The sequence below is a fragment of the Mercenaria mercenaria genome, chromosome 10, assembly GCF_021730395.1.
Source record: "Mercenaria mercenaria strain notata chromosome 10, MADL_Memer_1, whole genome shotgun sequence".
Taxonomy (NCBI): Eukaryota; Metazoa; Mollusca; class Bivalvia; order Venerida; family Veneridae; genus Mercenaria; species Mercenaria mercenaria.
The window spans coordinates 54,036,038-54,059,017 of record NC_069370.1 but is presented as its reverse complement, the minus strand read 5'-3'; the positions used below and the strand labels follow the sequence as shown (position 1 = coordinate 54,059,017).

General features: G+C 35.1%; 2 long non-coding RNA genes and 1 other non-coding gene across 4 annotated transcripts; 2 read left to right on the top strand and 1 right to left on the bottom strand.

Annotated features, from left to right (window-relative positions):
- Window positions 1–32: 32 nt before the first annotated feature.
- Window positions 33–8,155, bottom strand: LOC123561527 (uncharacterized). Its single transcript, XR_008365951.1, has 4 exons — window positions 7,693–8,155; window positions 7,106–7,309; window positions 814–918; window positions 33–168 (listed from the first exon to the last, which is right to left on the bottom strand). It is a non-coding gene; the product is annotated as an uncharacterized LOC123561527 (long non-coding RNA).
- Window positions 8,156–11,773: 3,618 nt separating this feature from the next.
- Window positions 11,774–13,270, top strand: LOC123560291 (uncharacterized). 2 transcript variants are annotated; one of them, XR_006688174.2, is made up of 4 exons: window positions 11,778–11,904; window positions 12,309–12,553; window positions 12,800–12,942; window positions 13,147–13,270. It is a non-coding gene; the product is annotated as an uncharacterized LOC123560291 (long non-coding RNA). The 2 variants fall into 2 exon arrangements; XR_008365950.1 differs by having other exon boundaries at window positions 11,774–11,904; window positions 12,309–12,942.
- Window positions 13,271–16,524: 3,254 nt separating this feature from the next.
- Trnah-gug (transfer RNA histidin (anticodon GUG)) lies at window positions 16,525–16,596 on the top strand. Its single transcript has one exon. It is a non-coding gene; the product is annotated as a tRNA-His (tRNA).
- The last annotated feature ends 6,384 nt before the right edge of the window (window positions 16,597–22,980 follow it).

Here is a 22,980-nt window from a genome sequence, read left to right as displayed (position 1 = left end):
AAATAATTTATGTTACATGATACTTTATTTATTCCTGTTTTCTCAATATGCAGGGTTATTTTATCAACTCTCACATATTTCTTTTTACATTTTTATGTGTTTTACAATGTTTTTGTAAGCTTCTAATGGACTGTGATAATTCTTGTGTTGTTGCTGTTGCTGCTGCTTCTGCAATTGAAAATGTTATGTAATTAGACTTCCTCTACTCGCACTTGTACAAGTAGCAGGACCATAAAAACATGTCAAAACATTCAAAACATTATCAATGATCAAATTTCTCATTTCCCCAGAAATACTTCCTACTTTCTGCATGCCTTGTATTCTATGTATGGGAAATGGTGCCTGTAACTTTCACTTGTAGACGAACTTCATTAGGCATTTATAGTTTGTGTAAAGATCTGTGACAGATACACTGGAAGCATAGAACGCAACCAAGTAAATGATAATAGCAGACTCGGTTTGGTTGAGTCTGTTAATGAGAGGTAATGAAATGTGCAACACCCATCCCACCCCTTTAATGAGCATCGGCTTATGCGAAATTCTATTATAGAATCTAGTAAAACTGAAGGTTTTCAGTGGTCCAAAAGGACAAAAAAATGTAACAACCCCGAGTCAAAGTACGTGGAGACTTTTTACAGCCGTTAGACGGCTTTTAGAGACTTAAACACTTTTTTCCCTATATTAGTTGTACTTTTAACTTGTGGATCTATACTTCTTAAATTAATAGCACCGTCATATTATGTGTTGTGTATCTAAAGATTCTCCTAACTTGCAACTTTCTTCCTGAATGTTTAGTTTTAGTTGTATTCATACCTGTCAGTGTCTACTCCACGATGTTCTGTATTTATTTTCCAACTCCTAGCACTCCATTTCCGTTTCGGGGGAACAACAGTTGAATCAGGAATATGAACAAAAAGACTGAAGTAGGGAAAAATAACCAACTATATAATTTATACATAAGTTGCCAAGTGGAAGATGGATTTTTTTGCAACAATACTTCAATTGTTATACGGGAAAACCGAAGGTTTTCCCGTCTATAGATAATGTGTACGTGTATATATGTCAAAGTAAACCTATATACCGTTCAACTTGGGAATATGTTCTATACCTTCACCGGTTTTGTTGTTGTTGTTCTCCCATAATTCTACCGGACCTGCTGCCGTGCTTGCGCAATAAATAATTTTCAGGACGACATTTGATAAAATAAAATTTCTTATGAACGATCGGGCGGCGCATTATTTAAACAAATTATTCTATCCAGTTGAAAATTCGCGGTACCAATAGAAATCGGTGTTATTCGGGTTTCTTCATGAAACGAGTTTATGGATGATTCAAGCGGCCCGCTTTTTGTTTCCAATAATGAATTATGATGTAAGCTACATTACTGCACTGTTTGATTAACAAAACCATTGTTTATTTATTTCTTTGAATGTAGAAAAGCCAATAATTTCAAAAAAATCAATGTAAAACGAATATAGACACGCTGTCCTAACAAAATTTATTTGTATACATAATTTTACCACACATTTATGTCACAAGTCACTGTGGTCCAATTGTTGCGCAAATATTTTCCATGCGCGAGGTCCGAGTTCGAATCTCATAAGGTGGTTGATTTTTTTTTTTTTTTAGCTTAGGCCCAATTTAATTTTTTTTCTTTATATTTATCACACTTTTTTCAATTACTGGAACACAAATCAATAATAAGTATAGTTAACCAACGTTCTGTCTGTAAATTTTGAACAAAATATTCGAAGGCATGGAAAAGCATATTTCGATATTGCTTATCTCCCCTCCCTTCCACAATCTTTCACATACATTGCAACTACTTTCTAAAAGTCAATTCATTGACTAGAGTTTTAGTAAAATTACACTTGGAAAAAAATGTTGGCTATAAACTTGAGAGGCTCACTACGATCACTATCAAGCTAAGAAATTAACCTTAATCATATTCAAAAAAAGGTCCCAGACTGTTAGCAGTTAGGTAAATTAAATTGAATTTCGACCAAAAGTGTTTGTGTTATATATAAAATTCTGGTCAAGAACTTTTTACAATGAATTTGAAATAAGAATTTCACAAGTAAATGGTTGTTTATCATTCTCACATACACGAGTTTTACCATAGCTGTATTAGTGGAACACAATTTGTCATAAAAGAGTGTCATTTGACAATAATGGCATTTAAAAGAATTAAAATAGTCCGTGTTTAGGATAGCAGGATTATGTAAGTTCCGGTATCTATACTACAAAAGAATATCAGAACAAGATGATATTGAATGTGATGTTACGCAGGCATAATGTGTAAATTGTTGTGTTTTATTGTTTTGGATTGTTTTGTCGTTTTTAGAAACTATTTGTTTGTAACAAATGAACTGAAAAGAATATGTGCATTTCCGGATTCAGAAATTTGTATTAGAGAAACAAATTGATAGCAAAGGCATGATCGTTGTAAACAGAAACAAAATTGGTCATATTATGTATAAATAAATGACTTGCATTTATCTGTATATAATGAAATATTTATCCAAAATTACTGAGTAAGAGTGTGTTTTACGCATGCTCACTGACAACACATAAAGGCCTGATATTGGGTCAATTTTGAATGACTGTTGCAACATATATAATACTATGAGGAAAATCTTGTAAATGACAAAGTGTTCGAATTTATCAATGTTCGTACAGCCCCCATTTTACATACCCCTTTCCGGCGCTCACTTCGTGTGAGTTAAAATTCGCTTACTAGATATAAATTTGAATTATGTAAAGTTTTCAGCAAAAGCATTATTTTGATACCAATAAATGATAATAATTTGCAGAAATAAAAAAGTGACAGGTCAAAAATCCCCCGTTATCTGTCCAGGTTTATGCAACAGTTTCGTTTTTGTCGTGTTGAGCGACATGTGAAGTTTCCACTTTTCTCTATTTTATCATCAGTACAACTAATGGTGCGTTTTGGGACTAGATTCTGTGCACCCAAATATCACTATTATTTTTAACTCATGAACACTATTTTCCATTGTCTGTCTAGTCTTGATACATTTGAAGAAATGATTAGATCTATGTTCATTTAAACAAAACTTTTTAAAACATTTCCCCTTCTTATTTTTATAACAATAGCAAAACCATCAGGCTTACTGTCAAAACTGAAAGCCAAACAGAAAATATCAGAAAGAACAATTTAATGCAGAAAAAAAGAAAGAATCCGTATCACTATCACTAGGTTTTCTCCGTCAGATAGGCAGCGCCTAATTTCATATTAATATATGAAGTAGAACTTAACTAAGATTTAAAACAAAACAGTTGAATCAAAATATTGCAATGTTTGCTTGAGTTACGGTATCTGTCTTTGACATCACGTTGATATGTACACAAATATTTCACAAATCAGACATAGCTTTTGTATAATGGAAGCCGAGACAGGTTAAAGCTTTGTAGGACCACATTTGTAACAGATCGCATTTGTAACAGATTTCGTACGTATGCGATCGCATTCGTAACAGGTAAAATGTGTTACGAATGTGTTTGTCCAACATGGGGGTTGACATGAGAAGCACATATGTATCATGTTGAGTTTTATACTGCAAATGTTCAATGAGTTGGTTGTCATCGCAACATCATTAAATGACTGCCATAAGCATATCACAAGTTAGCGTCGTCGTCGTCGAGGTCAATGACATCATAAAATTATTTGAGCCGCATCATGAGAAAATGGGCCTTAGGGAATCTTCGAGGCTTTGCAACCAATGTGGGCCCAGATCATCCTGCGCATCCGCGGAGTCTGATCATGGCCCACACCGTTCGCTGTTATTTCAAAGAAGGCTTACTCTACCTGAATATGAAATTTTCTGACCCTGATTCAGATGCATAAATGCATAGGTCAGCCTAAATATAGACTTTTTGGGAATTCACAAAAATGTCCGAATGCCAATTTTTCCGTGACGTGGCTCATTTTTTATAATCATTTCTGCATCCACAGCCACTACCACTTTAATATGAGTACAACTTCAGCTACTTCTGCTGTTACCTCGACTTGCTGAAATGTAGACCCACATGCCCAGGTCACTGGTTCGAACCCGGTGGCGACATACATTTGTAGCTGTCTTTCGTCATCGAGAGCTGTTTCAAGTTGGTTGACAGGAAGCTGCTATGTCACGGGACAAATTATATACAACTTGTCATGGACAGAGTCGTTAGCCTTAAGTCTAGGAGGGCCCGACCTTGTGCTGCGAACTAATGTCTATGGGATTTTAAGAAAATACACCTTATTTTCTAATTACCCTCACCCCACTGAGTCCGTCTGTGAGGTACATGTAATAGGCCTTCTTTTATTATAATCCCGCCGGGAAATAGAGGAGGCTGTGCGTTCGTGCAGTAATATATATAAGTTCATGTCCTTGGTATAACTTGACCATTCAGTCAGATTTTCAAATTTTTTGGTACAAATGATCAGTATGGATAGGTGTGTTGAGATCATGATCCTTGTTGCTGCATGTATATATCCAAGATCAAGTTTACAGCTTTGAACTTAGGTTTGTTTTGTTATTTTGTTGTAATATATATGTTTGTGCCCGGATCATAACCCGCTTTAGTCAGATTTCCAAATAATTTGGTACAAATAACCACCATTTATTGACAATCTGTAGTGATCATATTACACCTATTTCTGCAAACGTCTCAAATTTTGGGACCCTGTAGAATGGCTTTGATGAATATTATCTTTGTTTGTTGGATTCAGAGCGCCTGTTTTCAACAGTATTTAGGTAATACATATTCGGGCAGTTAATCTTACCATTGATCCTAGAACGGACCAGTCCAAGATGATGATGATGATGATTATTATGATGATGGTGATAATGCTGATAAAAATGTCAGTAATATTAAAATCAGTACAATAGTATCTTTATATTAGTAACCGACAACGTCCCAGCTTGAAACAGCACTGAGTGGCGAAAATAGCAACAGATACGAGTAGTTTTCACCCGGTCTCGAACGTGTGTCCCTCGACACTCTGGTCGATGGTAAGTTATTCCCATTAATTTCAATTGAAATTATACCCTGGCTCATATACGAGTTTACACTCATATGTTCGCTTACAGGTCTGGTAAAACGCACTTATAAACGTAAAGTATTAACTGGGTGGATGAGAGACACAATATCTCTGGAAATTCCTCCGGCCCTGACTAGGAATTCAACCCGCTCCGCCGGTTTCGTAATCTGCAAAACTATCCACTGCACTAGCTTCACCGATGGTGTTACTCGTGCCGTTCCTATAGAGATACAAAATAAGAGTTTTTCCATGCGAATGCAGACACCAGGCCTGGCAAGAAAACTCTCATAGTAAATATAATCCAATAAAGTTCACGTCAGGATTTTAAGTTGGACATATTTTATTTGTCGTCAGTTTAATTTTTTTTATGTTTAAAGTAATGTGAATTGACAAAGATAAACAAAACGAAAAACCTATCTTGCAGCGAACCCGCGGACACCGACGACATCAGGATCAGAACAATAGCCATTAGCAGTCCTCGAATAGTCAAGCTAGTCACTATTTTTAAGTATACGTAGATGTATATATATCTAGTGTTCAGCTTTAACAAGACTTTCTATGCTAGTTGAGACTGCCTTGATCTTGATTTTCGAGTGCACTTTATTTGTTGTTGAAGCGATACAACCAGCGAATTGCCGATTATAAAAGTTGAACAGGGATTGCATGTGGTGTATCTTCCCCTTTAATCATACATATTCATATACATGTATTCATGCATTTAATAAAAATGAAATCTTACAAACCAAAACCTATATGGGAAATTTATAAGTGACATGTACATGAAGTACTATGAACAGACCAGTCATGATAACCGTTCGGTATTCTTGCCATGTTTAATTGCCAGATAACCAACCAGTACCAAGATATTAACCTAACCGGAAAATCCCTCTATCAGCAAGAGGGTCGTCATGGCCCACTATCGCTCACATGAGTAATACTACACTATACATGTTATTAATTCTGCGATTTTAGGGGTCATAATTTTTAAGACAAATGGCGTGATATGGCTACTCTTCGAGGAAAAAAGATATATAATTCCTACAATATATAATTTCTAGGCAAGCTTGGTCATAATCAAATCATAAATGTGATCTCTGTCATGTTCACAATGCTAAAATCAGCAAATTTTGTCATTTAAGGGACCATAACTCCAGCAAAAATGTTGCTATATAGCTGGTTTTCGTAAGGAACCGAGATGTTATAGATATATAACTTCCCTACAAGTCTGGTCAAAATGAAATAATAAATATGGCCTCTATTGTGTTCAAGGAAGTGAGATCCTATATAAGTTTAATGAGAATCAAATAATAAATGTAATCTCCACTGTGTTCACAAGCAGCATTTTTTACCAAATCAGGGGCCGTAACTCGAAGTCAAATAAATGGTGCAATACGGTTGTCTTTGAAAGGAACAGAGATCTTATAGATATACAAGTTGTATGCATATTGAGTCAAAATAACAAAACATGTGGTCTTAATCGGGTTCACAAGGCTAAAATCATTAATTATTGCCATTCCAGGGGCCATAACTCCTAGACAAATAACGTGATATGGCTGGTTTTCGAAAGGAACCGAGATATAGATCTATATTAAGTTCTGTGCAAGTTTTGTCAAAATCAAATGATAAATGTTGTCTCTGTCAGATTCGCAAGAAAAATGTGAACGGACGGATCATCGCAATAGTTTACTTTGTCACTTCGTACAAGTGGGCTAAAACATGTAACAAATGTGTTTCAGATGTAAAAATGCACTTTTTTGTTCATTTTTCCGATTGAAAATGACATGTTACAAATGCGATCAGATGTCACATCAAAAATCGGCATCGATCACATTCGTCACAAAAATTGTTACATATGTGCTTGATTTCTGTTACGTATGCGATCTCATTTGTAACACGTGTTACATATGCGATCGCATTTGTAACACGTGTTACAAATGCGATCTGTTACGAAGCTTCACTATTTAATAAGTATAAAACGGAATCTAATCAGATAGAGTAGTTTTGGCACTGGACATGCCCAATGTCGAAACATACCATGCAATTATTACAAATAAAACTTACGGTTTATAATCATTTCAAACAGCCCGCCACCAGATGATAACCCTCCAAACATGCCAGCACTGCTACCGGAAGTAGGATAAGCTGGATAGTAGCCGAAACCTCCGAACCCTTTGTTATTCATTGCAACACTTCCGTAGCAAAGTGCAATTCCTATAAAGGAGCACAATGAAACTAATCCGAATAGAAACGTGTTCTTCATACTTGCTGAAAAATAAACAAATCACGCCATGAAATCTACTTGTAATCTTGAAGTAAATGCTTACGAAGAGCTGTTTGGTCATTTTTCCTCAAATCGGCGCGTTGGAAAAGAAATTAGCAGAAAACAGGCACATATTTGATGGATGTCGTCAAGGATATACGTAATAATCCTTGATAACGTGTTAGAATCGAAATGATATATCTCAAACCTCAAACAGTGATTTGTTTTGAATAAAATCATTGTCATTTAGATGCGTATAATTGCGCCATCGTGATATAATTCCTTCGCATCTAAACTCGTATTCTTTTTGTTTAATTAACTGGTAATGGAATATAGCCATGCCAGAATAATGTTTAGACATTACGTTAAACGTTAAACGTATACCTACCTGATTTCGTTCCTGCTCCTGATAGGTCACAGTAAAGCTTTCGTTATTCTTACCATCTCCATTACTGCTCGTTTCTTTTATACAACGCTGTCAACTGATGTGGGTTGAACTTCCGGTACAACAGATAATCTGGCGGAAGGAAAATAAAGGAAATATATTTAAATCACACCTTTATATAAAAAAAAATAGATATTACACCTAGCTGGTTCATCACGATGATTCGCGGTCTGTTATGTGTCATGTCTAGTGCAAAAGATACGAAAATATAACCACAAAATAGATATTTTACAGTATACTAATATCTTCATCATGGATAGCAAAATCTTCGTGTAAAGCATCATACATTTTACCTTTTTACCTGAATGGTGATACTTATGAAACGTGGAAGAAAAACAATCATCTGTCCCTTTTCAGAATTGCACCAGCCATCTAAATAAGTATACGCATGTTACTGACAGTTCCAAGTTTGTGTCACGAATTTCAACTTGTCTGTATTTATATGATATTAACACGGTTTTTGATTCCAAGTTTGGTTCAAATTTACATTTGTCATGTATTATATGATCATACTCACGTTGGCATCATTTCCAATTTGTCCAAAATTTACATATGTGCTTGATTTATTTACTATGCGTTTATTTAACACGTTGTCATACAGTTCCATTTGTAACACGATGTTAACAAATCGATCTGTACGAATTACTATTAATAGTATAAACGAACAAATTCAGAAGATTTGTGAATCCAATGTCAAACATACATGCATTATTACAAATAAACTTACGGTTTCATAATCAATTTACACGCACAACTTTTATCCCTCATTAACATGCAGACTCACCGGAAGTTGGAATTCAAGTGTTAGTGCCGAATTCAACTTTGTGTATTCATTGAACACTCCGTAGCATGACAGTCCAAGGGCACAATGTCAACTTATGATCTGTATTTATATTTGAATTAAACATCACGTGTCTGACATTGTCAATTTGAGTCAAATTTCAACTGTTGTCATTATTTATCAGAATACTCAGCGGTTGGTACAGAACAGGTCACATATTTGATGTCAAGGATTATCGTATATAATCCTTATAACGTGTTGACAGTCAAAAGTTAGTCACAAACTCTCAAACTATGTATGTTGTTTTGAATTACACAGTAGTCTGTCATTAGATGGTAATGCACGAATCGTGATATATGCCCTTCATTAACTGTATTCTTGTTGTCTGAATTAACTTGGTAATGAATTTCAACTTGCCCAGATATTTATATTATTTAACTTAACGTTACCTACGATTTCGTTTTGTCACGAATTTCAACATGTAGTCTTTCGTTATTCTACCATTATTACTCCGTTACGTTTTACAACGCTGTCCAATGTGGGTTGAACTTCCGTACAACATATTGCTGATAATAAGAATATTTAACACACCTTTGTATAAAGTTCCAAGTCTGGTGTCACAATATTCCGGTCTGTTATGTGTCATGATTCTCAGTGCAACAGATACAAATTTTACCACGAAAATAGATATTTTACAGATATTACTAGTTCTACAGTTCCAAATTTGTGTACAACATTCAACTTTGTCTTTTTATATGATATTATCAACGTTGTTGACAGTAAACAAGTTTGTCACGATTTCAATTTGTCAGCATTATATAATATTACTCAGGGTTGTCTGACAGTTCCAAGTTTGTGTCACGAATTTCAACTTTTCTATCTAATTGGTTTATTACTCACGTTGACGTACATGTTCCGTTTGTGCCGTAATATTTCAACTTTGCCTGAAATACATAAAATTATAACTAGCACGTTAGCGCAGAATCTCTTGTGTCACGATTTTCAACATCAAAGTCTCGTATTTATATGAGAATACTCACGGTTGTCTGACAGTTCCAAGTTTGTGTCACGAATTTCAACTTTGTCTGTATTTATATGATATTACTCACGGTTGTCTGACAGTTCCAAGTTTGTGTCACGAATTTCAACTTTGTCTGTATTTATATGATATTACTCACGGTTGTCTGACAGTTCCAAGTTTGTGTCACGAATTTCAACTTTGTCTGTATTTATATTATATTACTCACGGTTGTCTGACAGTTCCAAGTTTGTGTCACGAATTTCAACTTTAGTCTGTATTTATATTATATTACTCACGGTTGTCTGACAGTTCCAAAGTTTGTGTCACGATTTCAATTTGTCTTATTTACATTTTATTACTACTGTTGTCTGACAGTTCCAAGTTTGTGTCACGAATTTCAACTTTGTCTGTATTTATATGATATTGTAGGGATAACGCATGTTTTTTCATGTTATAACATCTGCAGAATCCCGAGGGATTGGTTGGTACCCGAGCCCGGTAGGGCGAGGGTATCAACGATTCCCGGGGGATTCTGAAGATGTTATAACATGAAAAGAACATGTGCTAACGCTATTCTAGCATAAAACGCGTAAAAACCAAGTAAATGAATATATTGTCCATCAACGTCATTAAATTTCCATGAAATGCGCGGTAAAGTCTGCGTTGTTTTGTCACGTTGACGTCATTTCATTTTGAATTATCCGTTTTGGGGCCGTAATACGTTTACGCTTTGCCACGGAACGCGCATACATAAAAAGGTGTTATAACAGCACGTGAGCGCGAGAATCTCTCTGTTAACACACGTTTTCTCTCCTGTTAAAACACCCCCGAAAAGGGACAATAACAGCAGTTTTATGCTAGAATACTCACGGTTGTCTGACAGTTCCAAGCTTGTGTCACGAATTTCAACTTTGTCTGTATTTATATTATATTACTCACGGTTGTCTGACAGTTCCAAGTTTGTGTCACGAATTTCAACTTTGTCTGTATTTATATGATATTACTCACGGTTGTCTGACAGTTCCAAGTTTGTGTCACGAATTTCAACTTTATCTGTATTTATATTATATTACTCACGGTTGTCTGACAGTTCCAAGTTTGTGTCACGAATTTCAACTTTATCTGTATTTATATTATATTACTCACGGTTGTCTGACAGTTCCAAGTTTGTGTCACGAGTTTCAACTTTGTCTGTATTTATATTATATTACTTACTGTTGTCTGACAGTTCCAAGTTTGTGTCACGAATTTCAACTTTGTCTGTATTTATATGATATTACTCACTGTTGTCTTGTATATTCGCGGTGTATTCCATCCCCTATCCCGAACCGTCCCCACAATCTTATATTGTGATTATAAGATTTGAAATGTATCTCCACTACAGTCAATTTGTTGTTATCCTTCTTCGGAGTGTGGTCTTGGTTGTGTTTGATGTGCTCATTGCAATGTGGGGTTTAGTCTATCTCGTGCTGATATATGGTCGGGCCGTCAGGGGAGGTAACTAGGAATTATAGTCTTATCTTCTAAACGTGTATTTCTGTCAATGTATAATTATTGCATGGAACCTCTATCTGTCCAGCACCTTTAATTGTATATGTCTGAGTTTTAACGAAAATATTCCAGTTTCGAAAACCATGCGTGTATGTCGGATCTACATTCAAATGTGATTATTTTATATCTGAAATGCAAATTTATCTAAAACCTAACCCTTATCCTGCTAAATTTCTATAATGAATTTGTCCATCTTTTAATTTGTACAGTTCCATTAACTGTTAAAAGGGGTGCTTGCCAAAAAGATACTGACTGAATGGCGAACAGTGCAGATCTTGATCAGACTGCACGGACGTGCAGGCTGATGATCTACATTGGTCGCAAAGGTAGAACCAATCGTGTCCAGCATGATAAGGGTTAAGCTTTACCGGACATCAGTCGTTGAACACAAGACTGTGAGACAAGGAAAAAAACGACGGGAGAACCTCATTTTAAATTAATACTAAAATACTCATGTATACGCTTACTTATTGATCTGACTTTGTAAAACAACATGTATAATTTATTGGTTAGAAAATACTTTATATGTATTTTTAAAGTTACTTATTGGTTTTTTCTATTAATAATAACGCACTTTCTTACGTGATATGGTGGTAAACTTAGTCACAGGGAAGGGTCTCGTCCTCCCAAGCGGAGGATAAGGGTTTCCTCTTCCGCATGCGGTTACAATCCCTATAAAAAGGGACTGGAACAGGCCTACAGTAGCAACAACTTGATTGTCTTACAAACCGACAACCAAAGTAACATAGAAACACCAAAAAGTTTTTTTTTTAATTTTGCAGCTTTACAAGCAGTTATACAAGTAAGTAACATTTTCTAAGTCTTACTTTTTTAGATAATATTAATGTAAAATTTATTTTATTTCTGTTACTTAAACTTAACTTTAAAAGGAAAATACACCAACTCAGACTTTCAAATCTATGTTGTTTGTTAAAACGACTTATTATACTTGTATGTATTGACAATACCATCATATAGTACAAGGAATATATTTATGATCAATCAAAATTTTCTGCGTGTCTGTAAATAAATAAAGCCATTTAACGTATACTATCACGAAGTTATCAAAAAATAGAGTTACTTTAGATGTGTTCTTTTTTAAATGTATCGAAACGTTGCCTAGAAATATTGTCAAAAATTAAGCGAAAGCCAGAGAATTATTTTCATGTTTCAAAATATTTATTTATTTATTTATTCTTTGTTTAGAATGAACAAGATGGTCTGTCTCGGGTGTTTGGCTCTTGCCTCATGTATCGGTATGGCTGTTGGTTATGGCAGTGTTATGACAGGGCAGAAAAAGTTCACAGCTTATCCCTATATGGCTAACATGGGTTCCATGGGCTATGGGTATGTGCCTCACATGGCGGGACCTTCAGGGTTCGGAGGTTTTCTTGGCGGTGCCGGAGGCTCGTCTGGGGGCATGGGCGGAATGTTTGGAAGTATAATTCAATGTAAGTAGTCCGGTTACACTTAGCATCTTAAAAATACATTTGTGATAAGTCATTTTGTCGAATTTATGAAGATATCTTTTCCTTGTAGATTAGAATATTGTTTGGGTTCGTTTTTTTTCTTTCTTTCTTTCTTTTTTAAATTGCATTTAGGTTCAAACACGTGAATCTTTCTAATAGGTATTTATACATAGTACAACAGTTTTTAGAGTTGTGGAAAATAAATTGTCGTTGTTTTCCTGGTTTCAGTGTTCCTTTTTATTTTTGTGATCAACATCTTGTTCTCGACTCTGGGCTCTGGTCTTGGATCTGGCGGTCTTAATATCGGCAAGAAATCCTCATATGCTGGCACTCACGGCGACAACTACTAAATGTAGTAAATGTAGTAACAGGTAGGGTTATTGCATTCTATAGTTTGTTTCTGTAATGTGTATCCATAATAAATCTAAGAAAAAATATTTTATAAACTTAAGGTAAATGGTCTTCAGTATTTAACTACTTGTAACATGCTATAATTCCAATGTTATTTCGGATATTGTTTAAAAATTCAGATTAAGATGTAAGATTATGTAAATAGCCATTGTTTTTGTTTTCAGGAAAATCAGATGAAAAATCAGTTCATCAAACGAAGCAGGCGTTTCCACAAACAGCGAATTCAATTGTGATGTAAAATGTAAAAAAAAAAAATAGTAAAGTTAATAAAAAAATAGTAAAACATTATACACCGTCCATTGTTACTTCGCATTACTTAAAGATGGTCCAAACAAAGAATATCTATAATAGACGGTTAGTTGTAATGTATACAGAGCAATTTATAATGTACCTGGGAACTTTGTTTCATATATGAAATAAGCAAAAGCCTTCACAGGACTGCCAATCACGCCTGGTCTTTAATCTGAAAGTGGTGCATTGATGTACATATTCTGCACCGACATGGGCGTACCTGTCTTCTAGCAGATAGGTCTAGATCTATTCTGGGCTCGGGCACCAACCAATCCCTCTGGATTCAGCAGATGTTATAACACGAAAAAACATAAAAACATGAAGCCATATACTCCTTTGAGCACTCCGACCATTCTGTACATACTCTAAGGCAATGGAGTGGAAAATAGTAATGTTCCAGTGGAAGGTTAAAAAAGTGTGTGGACTGAGCAGGTCTTATTTCCGGTTTACTATGAATAGGCTTGTGTACTAGAACAGAACAATATTCTATTTCTATTTCATTCCATTGACAACAATTTAGAAGGTTAAGCTAACATTTAAGAGCAGTGTTCTGAGTAGTCAAATGAATGTAGTCAAGGTAGCCGGATTAGAAGAAAAACGCAGTCTACGAAGTCTAGTGACCGGTATGCTGTACATGTATAAATACCACTTTGACAGTTTTCGTATTTTTAATGAATAAAATGGGTAAATGTAATTTAGGTATATAGGCATTAGATTTTGTTATTTATTAAAGATATTTTTAAAGATGAAAGATCAGCAATTTCAGGATCCGTTAATCGAAACCTACATAATGTATCCATATTTCATCCACGTATATACTAGACAAGCTCCTAGACTTATTTTTGAAATTGTGAATGTAGTCAGTCTATATATCCAAAGTCATCAAATGATAACATCTCAGTCAGTTCTCTTAGAAAATTTACAAAATAGTCTGTTATTTGTCGCTTACAGGAAAACTGCAAAAATCTTGCGACAAAGCCTGTATTGTCAGTCAAGCAGTGGCTGGCCAATGTTTGTACAATCAACTAAAATTTGCGAAAAAGTAAGGCATTTATAAAGTAAACGGTTGTAAGACTCGTTTTTGGCTTAAAACCTATAAAGGTATATATAGATACAAATGTCATATTTAAAAGCATGAGCAGTTTAACTGTTACGTCTTATAGTTTATGTAAACATAAAATTAGCCCTTAGCTGTTAAAAGGGGTGCTTACCAAAATAACTGACTAAATGGCGGACAGTGCAGATCATGATCAGACTGCAGGGATGATCTACACTGATCGCAATGGCAGAATCAATCGTGTCCAGCATGCTAAGGGTTAACAAGTTTTTGTGTACAATGCATTAGGTTTTAAAGAGTACACACTGTATACATGTATAGATATATAGACACAGTTTAAATGTGTACTACCATTAAAAATCTGGCTGTTTTTTAACAATCATATTTAGTAAAGTTAGATATATTTGATGGGGATTTCATTCTCCGCGCCCACAGGCGCGGAATATTTGTGAGGGCTTAGTGCAGTGTATGTTGTAAATGACGATTTTTTTCCTTTCGATTTGCAAAATTTCAAATATTTATTTTTAATGTCTGATCTGGCCCATAATAATGGCACCAAAATTAACAACACAAACGAGAAAAATAAGAAGCAGGAAAGAAATCAAAGAGCAGAAAAGAAAGAAATTTGTGTCGGACATCACGTGGAAAATTCCTTTCGATTTCAGTTCGATGAATGCATCAGAAAGAATGTTACCTTTTTCGTGTGTAACAAGTTTATTTTAAACTATCTGGCACATATATTTCATGATAGAGGTCGGGGTATAGGCCTTTTATTCCAACCGAAACTCGGGATACTGCTTTGTAAAGTTAATTTAAGCTAATTTTTAAACCCATTTTTCTTGTGTTACTTTTATTGGATGGTGTATACTAGTAAGTAAGTTTTATACTACTATTTCTGTGTTAGTCCTGGCTTCCAAAACTCTAAATGCCGCTTTTTCATTTTTTTTATAGTCCCGTCCAAAACAAACATAAACAGGTGGGCTGAAGTATCTTAAGCTAATCTTTTGGTAATCAACACCAAACTTATTGCACAGTACATACGTTAGGAACAAACATCCTTAAACGTAGTGTGTTATATTTTTAGTTTTATATTTTGATTTTTTTTGTTAAGTTAAGTATTTATGTGTTTAATGGTTGATATGCATAATTGTAGTCAAACTTTTTACAAATGTCACCTAACAATTAGGCAAAAACTGGCCTTTGAACCAAGGTGACTTGCATTTTAAAGTATCCTAGCTTGCTCTATTATCTCAATGTAGGTTTCTTACAGGCTGACCTTTAGCAATATCAGAACAATGGTATTTCTTGAGAGGTGGCTGATTGCACAACATTGACTGTTTGTCCTTCCAAAATACGAGTTGATCAGTATATGACTGTATATAGTGGTAAAGGTGTTTATAGTAGTGAACTGTTTAATCAATAGGCCTATTCATTGCTGCGTATTCAGAAGCTGTTCTCCTAAGGAGTAGGCCCTAGGTGAAGAAAACAACAACAATAAAACCTTCTAAGTAAATATACCAACGTAATCGTCATCATATAACACTTGGGTTATAGTTTTCTTGTTCCTATCAAACTGTGAGTTTCACGCCACTAGTGGGGATAAAATGAGTTTCCTTTTGCTGCATCTTGCAGCAACGTTCGCACTTGTAGATTCTACATAAAGTATTTAAGTGAAAGATGGCACCTACGTCCTGTCGGTCGGTTCTTCAGTTTATACAGCAATTTGTACAGGCCAAAAAGTTTATACAGCAGTTTGTACAGGCCAAAAAGAAGTGACTGAATCACAGACTCTTTGGACCATGACTGCCGTATGCGAACAAGGGACGTAATTTTAGTAATTCTGTCGAATTTTTATAGTGGATTGTCTCCCTCCCACGAGCGTCTATTTTATATTTTCACTAGTGTTGAGAAAACTAGAATCTATCAATAATATCTGGCTGAGAAAGCATCCATTTAGATCGCTTTTCGTTTTCAAGCAAAAATGTTAAATCTAGATCTACTGTTACAGTGTACACAGTAGATTTACTCGAATCGAGTGATTTGCTCCGTAGATTCTACTCACGGGAAACAACCGTGTAAGAAGATTGCCAAATTTATAAGACAAGTTATTTCTCTTGAAAAGTGTGCGGTATCGATTTTCCTACATAGCTTTATATACTAACTTTAAACCCACGTTAACAGCTCAGCGCGCTTAGCCGTGATCGTATAGTGGTTAGTACTTCGCGTTGTGGCCGCGACAACCCAGGTTCGAATCCTGGTCACGGCATTGACTGTGGTCGTCGCTGTCTCGGCACTGCTGAGCATTACTTTTTTTTCTTTTTTAATTTAATGTTTAGTCTGTTTTTGCGTGAACATGTTTTTCTCTGATATCATATGGAATCGCATTGGTGAAAATATATAAAGGAAAGTTTTTTGACACCAATTTTAGAGAATTGTTTCATATAATCCGTATAGAATCTATGCCAAATCACGAAAAACCAGCAAAGAAATAAACAAAATCATAATCTTCCACACTTTAACTTTATGATAAAAAGTAATACAAAGATTCTGCAAACGCATTTAGTCAGTTTCAGTTCGTTTGCGAGGCACGCCGTTGAAGGTCAAATGTCTGCATGGGTATAATTAATAAAAAAAAAATGCGAGTATCATGGCGAAAACATTCTTTAAAGTGCATAAAACGCTCCCTCTTCTGTGAAAGTAACACTAGAGCCCTGCCTCTTTTTAGCAGATTTCCTTTTTTTTAAAGAAAAAAAAAAGATGTTGAAATAAAAGCTGACAGATTTGGTTAGATGTGTGCAAAAATGTATTATTGTTAAAGATGTAGGGGAAGTAGGCTTACTCTCGTTCCTTGGAGTTGGTAGATATGCAAGTCTCGTTCATACTCTCAAGGTCTGTTTCCCATATTTTAAAGCAATTCAATCGAAAATACTTGAATATATTATATAGGTTTCTTGTTTGCCAAGTTACGCCTGGCGCTCCACTTGATCGGCTATGCCTAACCTGCCAGGGCGGCAAAGGTCTCGGGTTCGATGTCACCCTTCGGAGTCGATAAAAGAATATACTATCCTATTTATTCAAAGAGAGTGGTGATGTTTAGTTATTACTTAAAACACAATCCCAACTTGAAAATGTGTTTTAGCTAATCTTTATTATTAGGCAGATCTTATCTAACAGATTTCAGGTGTGACACTCCCCCAAAATTACCGAATATGATTTAAGTTAAACATAAACATAAGTACACTCAAAGTTATTTTATGATTTTTTTCCCCAGAGCTATTAGTTACAGAAGCTAGGTATATAATCTTTCTAGTTGTTAAAATTGCCAGCATTTTTATGATGAACGATGTTGTCAGATAAGGTAATAAAACATCACATTATGAAAACTAGTTATCTGTCGTTTTGTGTTTTATGAGCCTCATTTTTAATGTATATGTATATACTTTTTTATGGTGTTTAAATTTTGAAATATGGTTTTTATTGTAAGGTGGATATTTCTCAAACTTCGATTTTTTTTTTTTACTTTTAGTCTTTATGAAACTGAATATCACTGATGACGTAACATGGGAGTTGCAGCATTTTCAAAAATTCTAATCAAATGGAAGGTCCGAATTTCCTAAATTAGGTCCATCATGAATTACCATAACTTTACTGTAGGTCAGAATTAAAAAAATATTTCTAAACATTTTTTGAACAACGACGACAATCGAGCTAAAAACCCAGACAGACAAAAATAGACAGACAGACAAACAGACAGACAGACAGACGGGCCGACAGACGGTAAGTCAGACTGACAAACTGAATGATAGAGAAATAGGAAAAGGTACTGGCTTGATCTGTTTTTATTTTATAAAAAAGAATACCAATGCTTGATTTGGCACGAAATGTCACTGATTTCACCTTTTTGGTCAAACTATTACCATAAATAAACAAAGTCATAAAGTATTATGCTCTGTTTGTATTTTTAAACGCGGACTGTAATTGACAAGTTCAACTTTAATCAGACATATGTAAACAAAGGGGACTCGAGTAAGCCACTCGAAAACGCCAAAGGGGGCACCTGATTCGCTGCATAAATATTTGCTCTCAGAAGAATTGCTTTAAACGAAATGAAACCTAATGTTGCTTTGTATGACAAAGTCAAACATTGGTGTCAGAGTGAGATGAATGCTTAAAATTATGATAGTCAGGTTTTCGTAAGATCATTCAAAATCATTATTTGAAAAATAACCCGGATCAGTTGCTAATTGTGTGGAATATTAATGCTTTATGTCCGTTTTATTGTTGACTTTCTTGGCCCAGATAAAAAGGTTGTGTTACGAAAATTTCCCCATTTATCCTATAAAAGTAAGCAGTTAACTAGAAATGTGCCCATGAATTCATGAGTCAAACTTACTATATTGTTACACTAACAGAAACTGTAACAATCAAGCAATAAAGGCAGAAATGTCGGCATATCTGATTGAGAAAATTCGTTTTGATTCAAGTTAGTGATCATTCGTCAGTCTTCATTCATTAATAGAAGTTGACTTTTATATTGAACTTGTTGCCTGATTTAAAAAAGGAAAGTCAGGTATGTATAATAAGTATAAAAAAACCCAAATAATCTATCATTAGCGCAGAAACATGTATTTTCAAATTGTCTGAATTTATAGAAATACAATAACTGTGAATTAGTCAGTCAATATTTGCCTTCTTACTTGTATGTAATTGAAATGAATTCTGCCATTACGCTGTATGTTGACTTGCGTAATTATGTGTGGGCTATGGCGGATTCGTTAATGATTTCTGTAAAGATTTATTTTGTCAATATTTGGATTTCTAAATCACTCTTTTCAACAAAATTTATGTGTTTTTTCAAACAAGTGCATGGTGTATATCTGATATTGTGATATACAGTCTTCTGTGGTCTTCAGTAAAATGTTTCCCATTTTTGTAAAATGTCATGAAGATTCCATAGATTCTAATTTGTATTAAGGCGATATTCTTCTAAAATATTGAGAGCATGCAGAGGCAAAATGAGCTGAACGGGAGATATTTAACATTGATATATTCATATGTCTGAATTTTCTTTTACATGCACAAACTCGAAAAGATGTTGTCTTCCCATATTACAATGTATTTTATCCAATCTATTCAATCAGGAGCTTACAGAAAGAGAGTGGGATCTCACCCTGTCACCCGACACCCTGGATGGCACAGGTGTCATAATATGTACGGATCGCCTCCTATATACTGGTGTTCTACAGCCGTTGCCAGGAATGGTATGATGAAAGTGACTGCTATAGCTATAATGTGTTATCGATAGACTGACTTTAACTGGAATAAGATTAGCTTTGTGTAAAAGCTAGTCAGTGGCCCGTTTAATATGCTAATGTTCAACATAACTGAGACTGAAATATCTGTGAAGTGCATATACTGGTATACCATCCATCAGTTACACAAAAAGGAAACACCTTTCGATCAGAAAGATTCCTTTTTGGGTTTATGTATTGCTATAGCTGGTTTTCAGGTTGCTAATGCATTTTCAACTGTGCGCACAAAAAACAAGGTCTAAAAGGCTCCATGGGATTCGAAAGCTTCTGTCCTTTTTCGTTGTTTTTAAATAAAAATCATTTCGTAATAGCAACTCGTCGAGATGGAATAATATGCACACTTCTTCAGACGGGTTTGCGGAACACAAGTTTATTCCGGAATAAAAGCTGAAATGTTATCACTGTACTTTCAATATTATTCAGATCTGGATATCAAGGTCATAATCATGTCTTGATTTCTTGTGATAAGATATAACATCTGCATCAAGAATTGAAAAGGAGAGTGACTGAATACAGAAAATGTATTCTTATCCCCGATAAAGTTTCAAATGAGACCTTTGTATCGTTTTCGTAGTGTAAAACCATTAAAATCTGGCTGACAAGTAAAAAACAATAGCCTGTATGTTGATTTTGTCATTTAATTGCCCTGTGTTTTACAGTGTAAAATTTGCATAATTTATATGATGAATCTGTCTGCGTCTTGAGGTTGAATGAACCTACATAAATCTGAAATGCAGTAAACTGTTTCAAACTGTTCGCTTATAAATATCATATATACAACATAAGCTAGTGGTATTATATCTTTATGCTGTATATCCTTAAATTAAGAAAACACGAACAGGTATTTTATCATTTTACATGTATGTTAGTTTTATGCGTCAGGTTACATTTCAAACACTTCGAGATACATATATACTCAGGCCGACTACATTTTTTTCTATTGTTCGTACATTTGTTGCTTCACTGAAAATATATATATATAGACACACTTTAATATAAACTTCTGCCTACATTTTTAGTAGATTGCTCGATACCTCATATGCCATACCAAGATGTTGATTGTTTTTAGTCATAGTCTATGTTTTCTCTCATTAATCAATATGGAGAGGGCAACTGAATGGCTCATGCATCATGTTTACCATCGTTCTACACCGCAGACATACTACATACATTCTGCTGTATCTTTGCAAAAAGAAAAACACGCACATATTCTAATGAAACTTTGCATACTACGTTGTACCAAAATTGGTGGCTCGGTCTGTGGTTGCTTTTTTGGAATTTGACGGATAGAAGCGTTGTTTTTCTTTACTTTTATATAAACAGTTTTTTCACGTTTTGTTCACCTGTCAAAAAAAATAGAAAAGAACGAAACTGCAATCACTGCACATCGCAATTTTGTTATCAAAACACACTGAAGCCAAACTATAGACTTCCAATTTGTTTAAATCGAAAAAAAACGAAAAGTGAAGGTAGACATAAATTTTCATATGTCAAAACAAGGTCCTGACAAAAAATCAGGCTAATTACATATAACATTTGTGCAAATGTTTTGTTCATAGAGAGAAGGGCAGCTGTATTTAAAATTCTTTATGCATGTTTAAAGGCCATTCACGTCATTATAGATGCATATCTTCCCATTTTTGCGACTAAATTCAGACACGACCATCCCAAGTTTATGTTGGAAGTTTTTTTTATGGCCAAGGATAGGAGAAAGTCGACGTATATTGCATCTGGTATATTGCATAAGATATTTTTTATACAATTTGCAGGATTTTCGTCTCGGGGAATGATATTTTCAATGTCTTTTAAATTATGTGCTATCAGGAGTTTTTTTTACATATACAATAACAACCAGGTACCAAATTCTATTAACTAGGTAACCAGCCTCTAACTAAAATATAATGTCGACAAAATCTAAGAGTTAAGTGCCGTTCCACAACACCGTCTGCATGTAATGACTAATGTCCGACCTCTTACAGTCAGAGGTCAGCCTGTATGGCCACGGCTCAAACACGGACAGATCTCTGACAGCCAGGAACCGGCCTCCAAGAGCCAAGGACAAATCCACAACAGTCAGGCACGGAACTTCAATAGCTGGAGAAGTCAAGGACCGATCTCCAAACAACCAGGGCCTATCCTCCAACAATCATGCCGATCTCCAACAGCCAGGAATAGACCGCTAACAGCCAGGAATAAATCTCTAACAGACAGGAATAGACCTCTAACAGTCAGGAATAGACCTCTAACAGCCACGAATAGACCTCTAACAGACATGAATAGACCTCAAACAGCCAGGAATAGACCTCTAACAGCCAGGAACAGACAGGAATACACCTCTAACAGCCAGGAATAGACCTCTAACAGCCAGGAACAGCCAGGAATAGACCTCTAACAGCCAGGAATAGACCTCTAACAGCCAGGAATACACCACTAACAGTCAGGAATAGACCTCTAATAGCCACGAATAGACCTCTAACAGATAGGAATAGACCTCTAACAGCCAGGAATAGACCTAACAGCAGGAATAGATCTAACAGCAGGAATAGACCTCTCAGCAGGAACAGACGGGAATACACTCTACGCAGGAATAGACTCTAATAGCCACGAATAGCTCTAACAGATGGGAAATAGACCTCTAACAGCAGGAATAGCCTCTAACAGCCAGGAATAGATCTCTAACAGACAGGAATAGATCTCGAACAGTCAGGAATAGATTTCTAACAGACAGGAATAGACCTCCAACAGGCAGGGACCAAACCACAACAGCCAAGAATCGACCTCTTACAGCCAGTGAACAGTCTGTAATAGTCAGGAACCGATCTCCAGATGTAAGTTATAATTGTTACTAAGGTCTGGGTAGGATCTTTTTAATTTTTTGAAAGATTGTAAGAACATCTATTTTAAGACAAAATAATTATGTAGATTTCTAGCCGGTTTAGAATTTTAAAGATATTTTTTCCCGACAGTTTACACAAAACAAAACTTTGATGAAAACTAAGATACCGTGATATTTGTGGATTTTGGATTATAAATCCTCAAAACGCCCTAAATGGCTGAAAATAACATTTGCAAAATACCCTATCAAAACCTTTCTGGATAATGCATTCAAAGGTAACCAAGATATTTTGAAAATTTAAAGATAAATCAGTAACAAACTTATCAAGGAAAATGTGTATGAAACAGTAGAAATAGTTCTAACAGGAAAACTAGAAGAAACTCTAACAGAACAATTAAAAAATGTTAAAGGTATCTGTTGTGCATTACTAAAATATTTTATTTTTCGATACCAACTTAACATGTAGAATATCCTGATCAAGTGAGTTTAACCTGACTAGATA